This window comes from Pseudophryne corroboree, chromosome 1, assembly GCF_028390025.1.
Source record: "Pseudophryne corroboree isolate aPseCor3 chromosome 1, aPseCor3.hap2, whole genome shotgun sequence".
NCBI lineage: Eukaryota > Metazoa > Chordata > Amphibia > Anura > Myobatrachidae > Pseudophryne > Pseudophryne corroboree.
Window position 1 is genome coordinate 860,203,396 of NC_086444.1, and position 19,924 is coordinate 860,223,319.

General features: G+C 45.1%; 1 protein-coding gene across 3 annotated transcripts in view; it reads right to left on the reverse strand.

Moving 5' to 3' along the window:
- The window catches only part of SH2D4A (SH2 domain containing 4A), a 196,993-nt gene extending 181,431 nt beyond the window's left edge, over positions 1–15,562 (reverse strand). Inside the window, exon 1 of one of the 3 annotated variants that reach the window (XM_063919989.1) lies at positions 15,419–15,562. The gene's annotated coding sequence lies outside the window, so the exon portion shown is untranslated. Of the gene's footprint in view, positions 1–13,327; positions 13,354–15,418 lie in introns of those variants that run through there. The other 2 variants (XM_063919991.1, XM_063919990.1) reach the window with 2 other exon arrangements.
- Between the last annotated feature and the right edge of the window lie 4,362 nt (positions 15,563–19,924).

Genomic DNA, 19,924 nt, shown 5'->3' on the forward strand with positions numbered 1-19,924 from the left:
AAAATACCTAACTGTTGAGTAAAATAACTAAGCGCATGCGCTCTGCGAACCTTGCGCATGCGCAGTAAGCGACTAATCCCAAAATAGAGAAAATCGGCAACGAGCGAACAACTCGGAATGAGGGCCATTGTGCGCTTACACTTTTGCCACACATGCTCTTACACATTCTCTCTCCCCCCATACCCAGTCAGCCAGCTAGCCAGCAAAGAGCAATCCTTTGGCTCTCCAGACCCCAAGCCCAACAGTGACTCTCTCATCCGGTGGTAGCGGCTCTCCCCCAGCGGCAGCGGCTCTTCCCCGGCAGCAGCGGCTCTTCCCCCTGCGACAGCGAATCTCTCCTGGGGGCAGTGGCTCTTACCCGGCGGCAGTGGCTCTTCTCCGGCGGCAGCAATCATCCTGGCAGTAACGTCTCTCTCCAGGCGCAAGCGGATAACATTGAGGCAGTGGCTCTCTTCCGGCAGTGGCTTGAGGGGCAGATCACTGAAGTTGCAGTATGATTGTTCCTGCTTCCCCATGGGGCTAGTCTCTTCATTGCTTCCCTCACCTGTAGTGCTGTGCTGTGAACGGCCCTTCTCTCCTGGATGCTCTGGAGTCTGGTGACTCTAGATAGCGAGGGCCTGTTATTGCGGGTGCGGATGGTTTTCCGCCCATAGGGCATATGAGCTGTGTGCTGAGCACCATCCGCACACAGCTAGTTACGGCCCTGGGAGTTGCTATCCCAAAAGACCCTTTGCCTGTCCTGCTTTGTCAACAATCAAAACCCTTCCAAAACACCCAGACAAACTTTTGAGACACATTCTGAATGCCGCTAAAGTTTTGATCGTTACGGAAGAAACAGAGCCATTCCCTTCATGTCAGCTCTCATCAATAAAATCTATGTGGCCTCCATGTAAAACCATACACTACAATGTTTTCAAGTTTAATTAGATTTGGAATCCCTGGTACCAACATCACATTAGCTGTACTATGGATTGATCCATATCCCCTAACCTACCACTGTTATCAACTAAAGCAAATATGTGGTAACACAAAACAAGAAATTAGCTTGACTAGTCTCATCTAACAAACATTGCAGTGTGTCAGTTGTTGCTAAATAGCACATTTGCACCTACAGTAGTTGTTAGAGTCCCAATGTATCACCAGCAATACTGTATTTGTCCCTAAGTTATCTACTTACAGTAGTTAAAGCAAATACAGACAGCAGCTTCGAGGAACTTTTACTGTATTAATGAATATACAGTAAATACTGTACTTTATACTTGCCAACTCTCCCTGATTGTCAGGGAGACTACCCAAAATAGTAACAATCTCCCTAACTCCCTGAAGAATCGAGCAATTTCTCCGATTGCACCTTACCCTCATTATGTAGCTGTTTTATTCCTGGGGGGGGGGGGGGGGGGGGGGGGGGGGGGGGGGTTGGGAATCAGAGATCCATACATCCAAAAAGGATCATCAGTGCCATGTCCTTGGTTTCGTTATAAGGCACAATGGGGCAGATGTATTAAGCCTGGAGAAGGGATAAAGAAGTGATAAAGCAGTGATACTTTAAGTGCAAGGTGGTAACACACCAGCCAATCAGCTCCTAACTGTCATTTTCCAAATCTGTAATGATTGGCTGGTGCGTTATCACCTAGCACTTATCACTGCTTTTTCACTTCTTTATCCCTTCTCCAGGTTAATACATCTGCCCCAGTGATCCCTATGGCAACATGCATTTTCATTTAAAGTTTCTCGTGGCCACTTGTGAGTAGAACACAGGGGTGGTATTCATGTGACCGCCGGTCAGCTGACCGACAGACACATGACCTCCTCCACCAGCCCGACGGGTCACTGTCCCGATGGTCGGCATGCCGACCAACAGGGACTATTTCCACTCGTGGGTGTCCACGACACCCATAGAGTGGGAATAGAACCCGTGGTGACCGCCGGTCGCCACCGAGCCCGCAAGGGGCTTACTGCACTCGGCCCTCCCCGCCGGGATCCCGGCGTCGGTATGCTGCCGGGATCCCGGCGTCGGTAAGCTGTACTACACCCGAACACAGTACTGTACATGACCAGGCTCTGAAAAGCATCAGTGCGTTCTTATCAACAAGTAGATCTACTAACTGCTTTGGGGCTCATTAACATTTGGATGTACTGTAAGTTAAAGCTATGATACAGATCTCAGGCGCCGCAGTATGTGTCCACTTTAAAGTCATGCCCATAGGTGTTGCTTTCACAATCTCCCTGAAATGCTTTTCCATTTACAAATAAAGATAGATAGACATGATAGACTACAGAAGCTGTGAGGGATGTGCATGTTATACACATAAAATAATGTTATTGCACCACATTACATACAATATAGGAATATATATGAATAATTATATTTTCTGCCATGACAGTTCTGTTGTGTTTGGTTTTATAGTTGTATGCTGCTGCAATGGCAGATGTTTAGATAAAATAAGGACATCCTTGATGTTGAACTCTTTGACATTGTCCTAATTGGTGTCATTTGCATTAGTGTTAATCTCCTGTTATAGTCAATACTTAGAGCAGCACAGCTGGGCACATGTGTCTCTCTTATGCTCTGACGCATCTGTTTATCTTTATCTGTTTTCCAGTTGGCGTTCTTAGACAGCAAGCCCACGCTGTTTCTCCATTACCCAGGACACGTGTTCTGCATTGCATCTTACTACTGGGAGGAGTGCTGACAATGTTCAGGAAATTGTCTTGAAATATTACAAATGGGCTCTCTCAGTAAATTCCCTGGCATCTCTGGAATCACGCTATGTAACCTTCTGCCCTTTAGCCATTGAGCAGATGTTACGCCTACTGTACCTGTGTTGTGTAGCTCAGATATCCTAGTTCTGGATCTTCCCCCATTTCGCTGTTGGAGTGTACTCGGTAATGATTACATTTGTTTAATTGCAGGAAGTATTAAGTACAGATTGTGGGCCTAATTACCTGTTTATTGTGCAGCCATGCAATGCAAGTCTTGTGATGTACTTTAAATGCCAATGTCTGTAATCAGCCCATCACCCAAGCCATGTCATCCAAGTATTGCTTTGTGATGTCATATCACGGTGGCTGATGTAAGTGCTTTTATCTTGGAAATTCCCATATACTGTACAGTATCTGCTGGGTGCATCAATGTTTTTCCTTATTTAACCTTACACAGCATCACTGAGCCATATCTGGGTCCACACTATTCCCAAGCAAATGTAATGCATCTTTTTGTCTAGATTCCCCTGCATAGACATTCAGAAACCATAATCCTTTCACCAATACGTACACCCTCCTCTCCTCTATCAACACGTTCTGCAGATAATGATGTTCCTGACTGCATAATGCAGGTTTTTCCCAGTACAGGCCATCTCCCAAGAATTGTCTGTATCAGTACCTCTAGAAATGAATAATAATAATAATAATAATAATTTTATTTATATAGTGCTCTTTCTCCAACAGGACTCAAGGCACTAGACTATTTACTAATAGGAGAAAGCCCATTTCTCTTACAAATATAGTCTTCCACCTATCTACCCCACTTAGGTAGGCATCCAACTACCCACTGTCAATGGGCGCGGGTAATTGTTTTGCCGGGGGCTATCCTATTAGATCTGATGCGGTAGTTCTTCCCCCCCCCCCATGCTGGCACTTATCAAGGATGATGCTTCGGGTGCCCCAGGCACCGAAGCATAATCCATGATAAGTGGCTGCCGGAGCCGCGATATCACACGGGATGTGTTTTTGCGCAATCACGGACCCGTCTTCGGCCTATGAAAATGGCCTGTAATAGGATACCGCGATAATGACCATCGGACATTAATCGCGATATCTGGCCATTTTCACCCGCTGAAAATGGATCAGCTCTAACTGGATAACCCCATAGTGCTGCAACAGCTATCATCATGAAGGAAGGGGAGAGCCCTATTTAAGAACAATTGTGGGGTGGTAGCACAGGATATTTATAAGAAAAAATGCTTTTTATTTAAATAAATGTTCATGCATGAAAAATTCAGAGATATATTATGGCACTTGCATTACCCTGAGTGTACGCACAAAGGTGTTGTCGTGATCGATTCAGATGGCATCAGAAGTGTAGCAGAAAAGTGATGGGTGATGCAAAAAGGTCAGTTCAGTGGATGTTTTATGGGAGTGCAGTAAGAGTGCCATGGCCAGATGGAGATGCTGCACCGATGGTAGCATATAAGGGTGCACCAATTAGAATTACAGTTTGTACGGCGCTAAAAGTGTGTGTCACAGACCTAGTTTTGTCGGATTTCTGCTCACACCCCAGGAGGGGTGTGAAAAGTAATCCACTAGTCGAATTTAACAGCATGCTAAATTGAATAGCTCAGGGAACCTCCTTCCCAGCGCTTTTCAATTAACGTTGAATTGAATCAACCCCAAAGAAAGACACCACTGATGTAACCTGGATTGTCAAGAAGGGCTGTGACTGCAGCAAACATGTATAAGGACACATCTGTACTCTCACTGCTTAGTATGTGCCCAGATTGTATACCTGATCCTCCTATTTATTTTCTGAAAAGCCCCAAATGCATTTTTTTCTTGAACTTGGTCTTTTTTTACATTTATCAAGAGGTATCACCACGTATTGTCAGCAGTAGCCACAGAGCCGGCCCTAACCAATATGATGCTCTAGGCAAGATTTTGTCTGGTGCCCCCTAGCACCACCGCGAGTTCCGCCTTTGACCCTGCACCTCTTTCCCAGCACCTTCACCCATAGCAGTCCTCATTTTCCTACCCCCTATTTTTAAAAAAGGAACAGTGCGCACATTCAGCGCATAGCCCAAAAAGGGGCGTGTTCTTGCTGGGAAGGGACATGGCCAGACAATAGTACCCCCAATTCAAATTATGCCACACAGTAGTGCAATTTTTTTCACATTTTATCATGCGATAGTCTCCCTAATTCACGTTACATCACACAGTAGTACCACTTTACCTTATATACATTACAACCTAACAGTAGTGCCCCTTATTCAAATTACATCACACGGAATTGCTCATTATTCACATTACACCACACCATATTGCTCGTTATTCACATTAGACCACATAGTAGTGCCCTTTCTATACATTATGTCACACAGTAGAGCACCTTATACACATAAAGCCACACATTAGTAATGCATTTATATACATAATACCACACAGTAATGCCCCTTACACAACACACATTATTAATGTCCTTCTAAACATAATGCGCCTTACATATTATGCCAGCCTTTATTAATGTCTTTATACACATAATGTACCCTTACACATATGCCGAACACTACTGCAAAACTAACCTACCCACACACAGCTCTCTCACATGGCCGCTAACACTGGGACCTCTACCTCTGCTGGGATACAGATGTGTCCTCATACATCTTGCCTCAATACGCCATGTAGCAGGAGATTCCTGGCGTCAGTCAGCTAGCAGCTCTGCTAACGTTCTGCGCCTTTTTTGATGAAAATTCATCTTGTTTGCATTAATATGTGGCTGGGATGCACAAGCAGCTTCTGCTGATTACAATTATATGTGGCATGCCTATATTCTGTGTGCGAATGTGGCTGTATCTGCATATGAAATGCTACGTTACAGTGTAATGTAGCATTTCGTATGCAGATACAGCCACAGTCATACGCAGAATATAGGCATGCTGCATATCATTTTAATCAGCATAAGCTGCCTGTGCCCCTAGGCATACCTGGGCCTAGGGCTGGCTCCGAGTAGCCACACCCTGCAATAGCTTCCCCATACAGATAGTTGCCACATATGTAACTAGGACAGTGGTGCGACATGTGAGCAAGTATGTACAGTACTTATGTGTGTGATACATTAGACCGGCAGTCGGCATGCTGGCAGTCACATGACCGGATTCAGTATGATTTACCGGCAGACTCTATGGGTGTCATGGAGACCTATGAGTGGGAATAGCCCTGTTGTGCCGGGATTCTGGCTGGCGGCATTGTCGGCTGGCAGAATTGCGGCGTGTGTATCTTCATGACCGACACTGGCATCCTGACAATTGAAATGCAGATGGGGAATGGGGTAATGATTTTACCCCACCCCTGCTCTAACTCGCCTGGGGTGGGGTCTAGGGCTAAGACACCGGGAGTGTCGGATAGGGCTAACCTTCCCACTAGTGCCTAACCCTAACCCCCCCCCCCCCCCCCCTACCCTCCCCCGGACACTAACCATTACCCCGATACTTTTGGGATGATGGTGACCGGTGTTCGGTCGCCTGGATTCCGAGTGGAGTCGGGATTCTGGAGTTGGTCACATGACCGCTCGAATCCGGACCGACAGGATGCTAACTGCACCCTGTACTTACTGCTGCCATCCACCATAAGTGACTTTTTTTTTTTTTTTTTTAAGGATAATACTGACTGAAAATTACTTTCTATTGCCATTTTTTGATAAATAGGCCTCAACGTTGTATATTCCTCCAGTGTTCTAACATCTTATGCATGATGTCTAGTGCTTGTTTATATCATGTTACAAGACTCGATAACTGATCACTTCTGCACTAAGTAGATCTTTACTTTCATGAACCTTTTTGGGGAATATTTTCTGTGTGAAAATCAAATGGTATACATGTATCTCTATCTCCCACACAGTGGCCCTCATTCTGAGTTGATCGCTCGCTAGCTACTTTTAGCAGCAGTGCAAACGCTAGGCCGCCGCCCTCTGGGAGTGTATCTTAGCTTAGCAGAAGTGCGAACGAAAGATTAGCAGAACAGCTCGAAAATCTTTTCCTGCAGTTTCTGAGTAGCTCCAGACCTACTCCTAGATTGCGATCACTGCAGACTGTTTGGTTCTTGCTTTGACGTCACAAACACGCCCTGCGTTCGGCCAGCCACTCCCCCGTTTCCCCAGCCACTCCTGCGTTTTAGCCTAACACGCCTGCGTTTTTTTAGCACACTCCCGGAAAATGGTCTGTTTCCGCCCAGAAACACCCACTTCCTGTCAATCACTCACCGATCAGCAGAGCAACTGAAAAGCGTCGCTCGGCCCTGTGTAAAATTGCTTAGTATTGTGTGAAAGTATTTGGCGCGTGCACCCTGCGGCACATATGCAAAAAAGCCGGTTTTTAGCCTGATCGCTATGCTGCGAAAAATGGCAGCGAGCGATCAACTCGGAATGAGGGCCAGTGCTTGAAAAGCTATGAAACTGTTGCATTTGCCAGCTTGTATGACATGCCATCCAATATTGGTAGTGTATAGTGCTCTGGTAGCCTGATCAAGGGCCCAACTCACCTTATTATACTGATTACTTTTCCCCTGCTAACATTGCCCTCACCCACTTCCATCTGGGACGGTCACACACAGTTTTCCTTAAGTGCTTGTTATTTGGAATTCTTTCTCTAAGAGCTATCTAAATGCTTCTCAGTGGGTGTATAACTGGCAAACAACCCAGATCTTTGAAAACATCTGCATCGTACTCCTGAATGTTATCCATTGTTAGGTGTGGTTCAGTATTCTTTGATAATTATGATATTTTTATTGTTTGAAAAAATTATTTACCGCTGCCATGTATCACATTCTGGTGACACGGGCTCTGACAGGAGCACATCCCTGCAATGTGTAAAAACGAAATGTTAGCTGTCCGCATATGCGACTCTTCAGTTTCTTTGTCTTTCTGTAATCTTATGTAGTCACAATAGTTTCCGCAAGATATTCTCAAGATTAAGTTTATTCCCTATTCATCAAATGGGATGCGGTTACGTGTCTGGCGCACGGAATACCGGTGGTCAGCATACTGACGCCAGGATCCCGAAGACTCACAGTGCCGCCAGCCACAATACCAGCCAACAGGGGCTATTCCCACTTGTGGGTGTCCAAGACACCCATAGAGTGGGAATAGAACCTTTGGCGAGCATAGCGAGCCACCAGCGTGGCGAGGTGAGCCCGCAAGGGGCTTCGTTGCTCTCGCCCCCTTGACGGCATTCTGGCGGCTGGGATCCCGGCATCGGTATGCTGACTGCCAGGATCCCGTGCGCCGGCCACGTAACCCCAACACCATCAAACACAGGAGACATCTCTTGTACTAATGGCAGCATTGGAGTACACCACCGCCCTATACTATGTATATGAAAGTTGCAATTGTGCACTTTCCCATGGAAAGCGGTATCAGAGTTTGAAGAGGGATTTCCTGAGACCTCTACACTGCCTCCAGCTCTTTTAGAGCACTGGTGCGACCTAAGGAACACTGTGGTCATTGGGTTCCGGTTATTTTTGGGAACACTGTGGTCATTGGGTTCTGGTTATTTTTGGGAACACTGTGGTCATTGGGTTCTGGTTATTTTTGGGAACACTGTGGTCATTGGGTTCTGGTTATTTTTGCAGCTGTCCTAGCATGGTTTTAATGATAAACAACACCCATTACAGCATTCCTAAACATCCTCGATTTGTGGCTATACGGAATGGTACTTTTCAGGTCTCCAATGGCAAACTGCTACAAAGGATAAATGATCCCCATTATTCTCTTGCATACTATTGTGCTAAAAGACATTCATACCACTATGTGTCCACAATTTCTGCAGTATGTGCTATCTGCAGTGTATGCGTGGTGCCTTGTCTCCCGAAATGAGTCTCTCCTCTGCTTATACGTGTGTGTGAAGAAAGTACAGCATGTACTTCATATGCTATGACCTCCAGCACTTTACTATTTGCTTTTCATGAGCCAAAGGTCCAGACAATTTGTAATGCCTTCTGTAGCTTGAGATCTTCTGGGAGTAGTTTTCTCTGCAACTCCTTGTGTTTAGTGCCCTTTCATATGTAACCTGTAATCATAGTGCCTGTGTCTTTGAACGTGCAGTCCTGTGCAATCAGTTCTAGCTGTGGCAGGCACTCCTCTATTGACTCATCTGACTTCTGATGTCTTCCAAACAACCACTTGTGACAGAAAGCTTTTCAGGAATTGTAATTATTTATAATCTGCCCATTAATGTATTTGTGTCTCTGATGGGTTTGCTACGATTGTCAACACCAGACTGTTGACGTGGTCTGAATGTTTACATGCACAGTGTCAACATGGACGTTATGTTGACACGTAGCATTCATAATGTTGACAATGTGACCATCGACATGAAGACAATATGCGTTATTTCAGCCTTAACCCTAACAGCAGCCTAACCCTACTACTAACATGGACTGTAGACATTGTGCCGGGCAACAAATCCCAATTCTAACATTATCACAATGCGGACATTCTGGTATCGACATGCTGAATGTCGGCATAATGACTACATTCCTCTCTGACAGCTCTCCACTAGTACACAGAGACTTGCCTGTGCCACACCCTTTTCCTCTCTGCATATAACCACGCTTGCTGCTTTCTATCAGAACATATGTTTGTATTAGGAAGAACAGACATTGGGGGTGATTCAGATCTGATCGCTGGGCTGCTAAGTTTGCTGTCCTGTGATCAGATACTCGCCGCCTCCAGGGGGGAGTGTAAATTCACTGTGCAAGTGTGCGATCGCATGTGTATGCCAAGCTGCTTAAATCCACATTGTGCAGTCTCTGCGCAACCCAGGACTTACTCCTCCAGTGTGATGAGAACGGGCTGACCGGGGCAGGAGTTGACATCAGACACCCTCCCTGATAACGCTTGGGAACGCCTGCGTTTTTCCCGGACACTCCCTGTAAATGCTCAGTTGCCACCCACAAACGGTCTCTTCCTGTCAATCACATTGCAAACGCTGTGCGATCAGATATTTCGTACCATCCCATCACTGCCCGGTGATGCCCGTTGGTGTTGTCCGACGCACATGCGCATTGCGGTGCATATGCAGTTAGGACCTGATCACCTGCTGTGCAAAGAGCGATCAGATCTGAATTACCCCCATTATCTGCATTAGCACCTTTCATCCCGGCTGCTTCTCCGATATGTGCCCTGGAGCCAGGACCAGCGAAGCTGCAATGGCGTCCTGTGATAGTGCGCGCACCACTCTGCTTGTGGAGCCAAATAGCCACAGCTTGTCTCTTCTGCGCTATCGGTAGTATCTCTGCATTATATCCGCGCTTCTTCTTCATACATACATAACATGGGCTCCACTGGCAAACAGAATGGTGTTACAAATGTACAGAACCAAACTGATCCTATATACACGCTCGGCTGCATTTATTAAGATGTGTTCCTAAAACATGTAAAAATGTGAAAATAAAAAAACATGGTACCTCATCTGGCAGTACATTTGTTCATGGGGGGCATGTTGGTGTACAGACGGGGTATGTTATTGGGAAGGAAGGGCACATTTTATTGTGCAGGAGGGGGAATGTTGTTGTGCAAGAGAGGCAAGTGGGTGTGCAGGGTGGGGGGGGAATGTGGGTGTGCAGGAGGAAATACACTGATGTGCATGGGGAAGAATATAGGAGGGGGATGTGTTCAGGAGGATATGGCAAATTCTTTTGGGGAAATAACTGGCATCACTAAGGGTAACCACTTCACCCCCAATAAAAATGGAAGGGGGGGTGCTCCTTAGCATAATTACTGCTCTGCTGACATGCACATATATACAGATGGGCCAGTGACCTAGATGCAGGGCCGGTGCAAGATCTTTATGCACCCTAGGCATAGCTTCAACCTTGCGCCCCCTAAACTGTAAATCCCACCCCCTCTCAGAGGGGAGATGCAGATGGCCACTAGGTGGGCTGCAGTGAATAGCATCATTATACATATACAGAGAAAAGGGACAACACTCAAGGACTTTTAAAGTGATAAAGTATATTGTAAACAAAATCACAACATTTTGTGACTGGGGGTTATTCGGGTTTTTAAGCACACCAAAAAAAAAGCACACTAATGGGCAAAATTATGCTGCCCTGCAGGTGGGGCAGATGTAACATGTGTAGAGAGTCTAGATACTACTATGTGGTACAGCCTGATAGCGGCGGCTGCACCTGATTAGATCTGCAGAACAGCCAGCATAGTATAAAAGGAGGAGGCCGCATACAGATACATCCTTCAGATTTGGCTAGATGAATTCATCAGTGCCCTCCAGGAGCTTGCGCCCCTAGGCAGCCGCCTAAAGCTGCCTAATGGTAGAGCCGGCCTTGCCTAGATGTGCCAAGTGGTTGTAATCTGCTGTAAAATTAACGTTTCTCTATGCAGTAGAAAATGTATGTTAATAGGCTATATACAGTATGTTTAATGCATAAGGGTTTGTCATCAACTAGGCAACATCCTATTTTGTCACATGTATGTTTAATTAATTTGTAAACACATTTCAACCCCTATAAATTCTAGTAAATGGGGTTTTTATGCATTTTTACGTGTTTTAACAAATGGTAAGAAACTCATTGCAAATCTCAGTGTATATATAGTCCATCCTGACCCTGTATGCTTCACATCTTGGCAGTCACTGGACGGGTGAGTCCAATTGTTATGTTCGGAGAGCATGGCAATGGGATTTGCATCATCGTGGTCCTGGGGAGGATAGGCTGCTTTCCCAGAAGAACTCAACAAAATTCAGGTGTCTCATGGACATTTTGGGAGAGTACATAAATATGTTCCTAGGGGAACAAACACCTGACCAATGTTTACAAGCTGCAGGACAACTAAGTAGGTAACGAAACGGGTGTGGATCATTAGGTTGACAATGTTTAGGTCGATCACTATAGGTCGACAGTCACTAGGTCGACAGGATTTCTAGGTCTACAGGTCAACATGAGGTGTTTTTTTTGGGGGTGTCAATTTCTTCGTAGAGTGACCGGGAACCCAAATTAGTGCACAGTGTCCCCTCGCATGGCTCGCGAGCTTCGGGCAAGGTGCCACGCTTCGCTTGGCACAGATTACCATTCCAATCGTAGTCCACGTGGATCGTTAAGTATCAAAAAGTAAAAAAAAAAGTGAAAAACTCATGTCGACCTTTTGACCTGTCGACCTAGACAGTGTCGATTTTCAGCCCGGATCCCAACGAAACATAGGGCCTAATTCAGACCTGATTGCAGCAGCAATTGTTTTCTCTAATGGGCAATACCATGTGCAGTGCAGGTGGGGCAGATATAAAGTGCAGAGAGAGTTATCACAGGTACACAATATACAATTACCTGTCAAATAATCTGCAAGATTTAGCTGGTTGGAATGAAAATCTGGTAATGGATGAGAGCAAATGACAAATTACTATTTGCTCCCAAAAACTGCAAAATGGACAAAAACCAGTCGTTCATCCAAGTTGGTTAAATTTGTGTTTAACCAATTTGTATGAACAATAGGTTTTGTTAATTTTCCAGTGTTTGGGAGCAAATGGTCGATTGTCATTTGCTCTCATCCATTACCAGATTTTTATTCCAACCAGCTAAATCTGGCAGATTATCTGACAGATAATTATATAGTGTGTACCTAGCTATAATAGAGTTGGGTGGGGTGTATTCAAGTTGAAATCTAAATTGCAGTGTAAAAATAAAGAAGCCAGCATTTACCCTGCACAGAAACAAAATAACCCACCCAAATCTAACTCTCTCTGCACATGTTATATCTGCCCACCTGCAGTACACATGGTTTTGCCTATCAGAGAAAGATTTTGCTGCTGCGATCATGTCTGAATTAGGCCCATAATTACAATGAGCTGCCTTCAATTAAATTGCAGCTACACCTCTGACTAACATATGCAGAAGAAAGCATGTCTTGTATTGGCAAAGGTTTCAGAATAGATTTAGAAGAGAATGGGTGAGATGCTTTCAATAGTTACCATTCCCTTATACCATTGGTTCCTAACTGAGTGTCATGGACTGTGTCACTGGTGCTGTGGGGAACTGGCAGGGGTACTATGGGTTGGTGACCCAGGACCAAGTCAACATACTGTATATCTGGTCCGTGTAATAGGCTAATGCAGAGCTGGGCACTGCCAATCACAAAATCTGTGGACAAACAGAAGCGTATCCCTGCCCCTCATCACATAACTGAATCTTAAGGTGTCAAAATCGTAAGAAAAGTTAGTGCAGATCGCAAGGTGAAAGTCACCTTGCTATCCCCATGCGCGGTCGTTATCGCAAGCCTAGATAGTCAAAATTGACTTACCTGCACAGTCTATCTCGTAGAAAAGATAGCCAAAATTGACACTTAGCCAAAATCGGACAGTCAGTATCGCAAGCACAGTCATTATATGCTTGTGATATAGACATAGACCCTGTCGCATAGTGAGAATCGGGCATAGCTTAAATATCACCGTGTGCATGCACCTTAAGGATAATGTTTAAGCACAATTTACTTAATTTGATACATTTCTCAATATAGTAACTTTGGCCTAGGGGTGCCATGAAAAAATGCGGATACTATAGTGTGCCATGATTAATTAAAGTGTGGGAACCACTGCCTTATCTGTATACACACCTTTAAAATTGATGCCCTGTTCACCTGATATTGAGCAATCGGGCCAACAATTGTATAGGTGTGTCTGAAGGAGAGATGCAGGAGTGTCAGCCAATAAACAGCTTACAACACTCCTGCAATGGACGGGATCGGGAGGTTGCATTTTATATGCTGTTTAACAGTTTTGATGCCGACCTCTCGATCCCATAGAAGCCTGTGCACTCTGATCTATTTTTAGCACAGTGTGTATAGGGTTCATAGTAGGCTCACAGAGTTTCAAGTTGGGTGAACAGTACTCGGCTGAACCAGAGGGTTTAAACAATCAGTGATCGCAAAAGTGTGTAGAGCATACCTCCCAACATGACCCCATACTTGCCTACCTGACCCTCTCCATGAGGGAGAAAATGCTCTGTTCCTGGACTTTCCTGGTAATGTATGATTGCCATCACCTGTGGTGAGCTAGATAATTGATAAGAAAGGCGTTTCACCAGAGGTGATGGCAATCATACATTACCAGGAAAGTCCAGGAACAGAGCATTTTCTCCCTCATGGAGAGAGTCAGGTAGGCAAGTATGGTATATATATATATATATATATATATATATATGTATAAATTATATATATTTTATTTATATTTATATATGTATATATATATATATATATATATATGTATATATATATATATATTAATAATATATATACATTAAAAAAATATATATATATATATTTACATATTATAACCCAGTATGGATGATGTAGAAACACCATCATACAGCACGACACAGCAGTTTGAGTTTAAATAGATTTAATGCTTAAATTCAAACTGCAGTGCCGTGCTGTATGATGGTGCTTCTACATCATCCATACTGAGTTATGCAATTTTGAGCAAGGGCACGCAGACCGCTATGGTGACATTAGGGAGTGCCGAACCAAATTGAACACTATGGGGTATATTCAATTAGTGCTGAGTTTTCCAACAGTCGGAAAATCGGCACTATCTTGACGTGGGTGTATTCAATATCGTACATTTTTGCCAGTTTTTTAATCCATTTTTTCGCCCATGCCTTTTCGTTGTGTTTTTTTGTTGAATCGGCATGTGTGAAAATGGACCTAAAAACAGGCCAAAACGCCAGCAAATTAGACAAAATGTGTGTATCGGCAGCGAATTCGCAGATACACGTGTTTTTCACCCATGTGCCATCAACAAAATGGCACTAATTGAATACCCCCCTATATATATATATATATATATATATATATATATATATATATATATGTGTGTGTGTGTGTGTGTGTGTGTAAGTATATACTGAGGGTGACCTACTGAGCCGTTTTTCTGAAACTTAAATGTATGCATACTTGCCTACCTGACCCCCTCCATGAGGCAGAAAATGCTCTGTTCCTGGACTTTCCTGGTAATGTATGATTGCCATCACCTGTGCTAGTTAATTGATTAGAAAGGTGTTTCACCACAGGTGATGGCAATCATACATTACCAGGAAAGTCCAGGAACAGAGCATTTTCTCCCTCATGGAGAGGGTCAGGTAGGCAACTATGCATGACCCTCTCCAGGAGGGGCAAAATGTTCTGCTTCTGGACTTTTCTCTTAATTTATGGATTGGCATGAATTTAAATATGGATTTATGGATTGCCGGCACCTGTGCTGAACAGGTTAATGGATAAGAAAGGTGTTTCAACACAGGTGATGGCAATCAGAAATTAAGAGAAAAGTCCAGAAGCAGAGCATTGTGTCCCTCCTGGAGAGGGTCATGTTGGGAGGTATGATTAACAACTAAGATAACACTAACAGAAAGTATACTGAAAAAGCAGTCTGCTTTAAATGCTTTTAGTTTACAGAAGACAAATAAAATAAACAGAACTTTTATTGTCTCACCTGCGTTTTTTGGTAAATGACACATACACACCTCTAGCAGTGGACAACACACTAGTGCAGGTATCAGTATAGAAATATTATAGTATTGTGCACTTAGTCCTTCAAGTACTATCACCACCAAGACCAGTCTCAAACTATTTTACCAAGTTAATGTTAATGCATAGGTTCAAAGTACAGAGGAAAGAGAGAGCAGAAAGATAATAAAACATGTTACTTACCCAAAGTTGTATAATGTTGTTAGAGGAAACTGTAACTGAAACAATTCAATCCCTGCACTGGAGGAAGTACACATGAATCGTGTCAGTAAACTTGCTGGGCAGGACAGAAATCTCTGCTGTATTTACATATCTCCACCTCAAAACCAGCCTACTGCTGAGTAACAATACCGCAGGTTTGGATGCATTGCTTGGAATCAGTCATAAGCGCCACCTACTGAATGATTTTGGTATTATATAACTGTAATACAGCTACAGTACTTACAGTATATATCTATGTGCAAGCTCAGTATTTTAGTACAATGTAAAACTAAAGCTACATTCAAAAAAAATGATATAAATAATATATTATGGATGTTTGAAATGTATATTAAATTTAAGTAAAATGAAACAGCATATTATTAATATTTAATTTGTCTGGATATAGTATTAAAAATGTTACTATATTTCAATATTGACCCGACACAGAAGTAGTGGCAGGTGACCTCAAAGCAGAGATTACAAATTATTGAAATTAGTAACATTTATCTGTGGCATTACCACTGGGGGCAAACAGTAAGAAAATAAGATTGGGTTTAAATGTGCTCTTCCCGTATACCAGTAACAAGGGGCCTGATTCAGGAATGGGAGCAGTGTTGATGACACACACGCAGTTGGCTGATGTAAATCTGCCAGTGCGTCTAAGCCGGCACAGCACATGTGTCCTAATTGTTACCACTCAAAGGTGCAGTATAGAAAGGGATGCAGAGTCGGTGGATTTTAGTGGGTGTTCCAGGAAAGTAGCAGGGCGGTTGCTAAGTCGACACAGGCAGTGTCTGTGTCCTACTCCAAATCAGGTCCAAAACTGCATAATATATAAATCTAGAGTAAAATACTATACATATTATGCCACCCAGTGCTTAAAGTGGTCCCAGAGAGGAGGTGGAACCCCCCCCCCCCCCAACACATACACACACTTGTGAAATAATATAATATCCAGTGGTGCAAGTAGAACAAATGTCTTACGGGTACTGTGTGCGCGCGTGGAAAAAATGTGTGTGGCCAAATGCCACATGGGGCGTGGCCAATGAAAATGGGGGTGTGATACACATATGGGGGAGGGGCAGATACACATATGACCCCAATAGTGCCAGATACAAGTTGCCCCACAGTGCCAGATATACATTGCCCCACAGTGCCAGATATACATTGCTTCACTGTGCCAGATACACAAATGCCCCCAGAGTGCCAGATACACATTGCTTCACAGTGCCAGATACACATTGCTTCACAGTGCCAGATACACATTGCCCCACAGTGCCAGATATACATTGCCCCACAGTGCCAGATATACATTGCTTCACTGTGCCAGATACACAAATGCCCCCAGAATGCCAGATACACATTGCTTCACAGTGCCAGATACACATTGCCCCACAGTGCCAGATACACAAATGCCCCCACTGTGTCAGATATACATTGCCCCCCAGTGCCAGATACAGAAATGCACCTGCCAGATATGCCCCAGTGCCAGATACAGAAATGCCCCCAGTGCCAGATACACATGTACCCCCATTGCCATATATGCCCCCAGTGCCAGATATCCCCCAGTGCCAGATATGCCCTCAGTGTCAGATATGCCCCCAGTGCCAGATACACATGTCCCCCTATTGCCAGATATGCCCCCAGTGCTAGATATACATGTCCCCCAGTGCCAGATACACATATTTCCGCAGTGCCACATATGCCCCCCAGTGCCAGATACATATGTCCCCGCAGTGCCACATGTCCCCAGTGCCAGATACACATGTCCCCCCTTTGCCAGATATGCCCCCACTGCCAGATATGCCCCCAGTGCCAGATATGCCCCCAGTGCCAGGTATACATGCCCCCAGTGCCAGATACACATGACCCCTCTTTGCCAGATATGGCCCCAGTGCCAGATATGGCCCCAGTGCCAGATATGCCCCCAGTGCCAGATACACATGCCCCCAGTGCCAGGTATACATGCCCCCAGTGCCAGGTATACATGCCCCCTTTGCCAGATATACATGCCCCCAGTGCCAGGTATGCCCCCAGTGCCAGGTATACATGCCCCCAGTGCCAGGTATGCGCTCCCCTGCTCACCGCTGCTGTCTTGTGTGTGAGGGGAGGAGAGCGCAGCCTGCGCCTCTCCTTCCCCTCAGTGTCCGGCAGGCGGCGGGTGTGGCTGTGTCTGTTCAATTCAGCGCCGATCCGTGAGCCAATCAAAGCTCGCGGTCCGGCAGCCTTGGCTGCCGGTCCGCGAGCTCTGATTGGCTCACGGGTGGCGCTGAATTAAACGAAGACACTGAGGGGCAGGAGAGGTGCAGGCTGCGCTCTCCTCCCCTCACATCAGCGGCGGTGCGGCGGTGAACGTCGGGAAGCGGCGGTGAGCAGCGGAGGGAGGGAGGGAGCGGCGAGGTGCGGCGGCCTGTCGGTGTGGGTACGGCGTACCCACGGCTAAATTCTTAAGGGTACGCCGTACCCACCCGTACCCGCACACTTGCACCACTGATAATATCCCCAATTTAAATTACGCCACACAGTAGCACAATCTTGTTCACATTACACCACATAGTAGTGTCCCTTATTCGTGTTATGACATACATTAGTGCCCCTTATACACAAAGCCCACAGTAGTAGCACCCCAAATACACATAATGCCCACAGCAGTAGTGCCCCTTATGCAATACCCACTGTAGTGGTAGTGCCCACAGTTGTAGTGCCCCTTATGTAGAGCCCATAGTATTGGTGCCCCCTGTAGTAGTGCCCCTTATGTCCCCAGGAGTGATGCCCCTTATTAAGTGCCCCTATACAATGCTCTCATTAGTAGTGCCCCCAGTAGTAATGCCCCGTGTAGTATTGCCCCCAGTAGTAATGCCCCCGTAGTTATGCCCCCTGTAGTCATGTCCCCAGTAAATATGCCACCTGTAGTTATGCCCACTATAGATATGACCCCAGTAGTTATGCCCCCAGTAGTAATGCCTCCAGTTGGTTTGCCACCTATAGATATGCCCCCAGTCCCCCCCCTCTAGTTGCGCTGCTTATACACACACACAAAAAAAAAAAACACAAAAAAGCACAATACTCACCAGCCCCGCTCCTGCTTCTGGATCGCAGCTCAGGAGTGAGCTCCAGCTTCCAGCTGCCGCTGGGGGGAAGGAGCCGGCGCCCGCTGGTAACACAGTCTCAGCGGGTGCCTGGCTGGAGGAGGCTTACCGCAGTTCCACCCTGTTCTGGCTCACTTTAACCTCTGATGCCACCCACTACAGTATATGCCCTATGATGTGCAGAAACAATAAACCACATATTGTGATGTCAATTAGCATATTGGGGAGATGAATCAAACCTTGGAGAGAGATAAAGGCATCTATTTAGTAAATCTAAAGTGGAGAGAAAGTACCAACCAATCAGCTCCTACAGTAATAAGAATTATATATATATATATATATATATATACATATATACTCATAGGAGAACAAACAGCGGCACTCAGGAGACTTTCTTAGAGATAATAAAGTGCATAAATTTAATCCATGTTGTAATCAGGTCACCTGATTACAACATGGATTAAATTTTTGCACTTTATTATCTCTAAGAAAGTCTCCTGAGTGCCGCTGTTTGTTCTCCTATGAGTATATGTGTATATTTCCAGAGGGCACCGAAGCATTAATATCTACCTGAGGGGGAGTGCCGGTTCTAACAGTCGTATATATATATATATATATATTTATTTATACAGTCATACATACATACATACATATACACACACACATACACAGTGGTGAAGGCAGAAAAAAAATTCTCACTGGTACTGTGTGTGCGCGCCAAAGGTGCGCACCAAAAAAGGGGTGTTGCAACATTCCACAAAGGGCATGGTCACTGAAAATGGGGTCGTGCCTACATGACACACCACACATTTCTCGTCACTCTGTGAACATTCATTTGCATTTCAAATGCACCTTACCTACTGTATATAGCGGTTTCTCACAATGGGGAACCTCGTAAAAAATGTAGCCTCCCTGGTCAGACAGCATCTTCAGTCGGTATTCACTATTCATGTAGGGTATGGTTGGGAGGATGCCTGTTTGTGTAGGAATAGAACCAAAGTCATTATCAAACAACAGAGGATCATTCAGACTGATGCCACCTGTGTCACCTTTTACCCCCTGCTTCACCCAGCCACACCATAATCTTCCCCCCTGCGTCTCCCAGCCATACCGTCATCTTCCTCCCTGCATCTCTCAGCCACACCATCATCTCCCCCCCTGCGTCTCTCAGTCACACCATCATCTCCCACCTGTATTTTACAGCCACACCGTCATCTACCACATGCATTTCACATCCACACCATCATCTCCCTCCTTCAAATCTGTCTCTCAGACTGCCCCCTTTAATTCTGTGTTACTCAGCTTGCCTTCCCCCCTCACTCTGTGTTTCTCTGCCTTCCCTCTGTGTCCAGCTTCCGCCTCTCTCTCTCACTCTCTGAGTCCATCCTCAGCCTCCCCC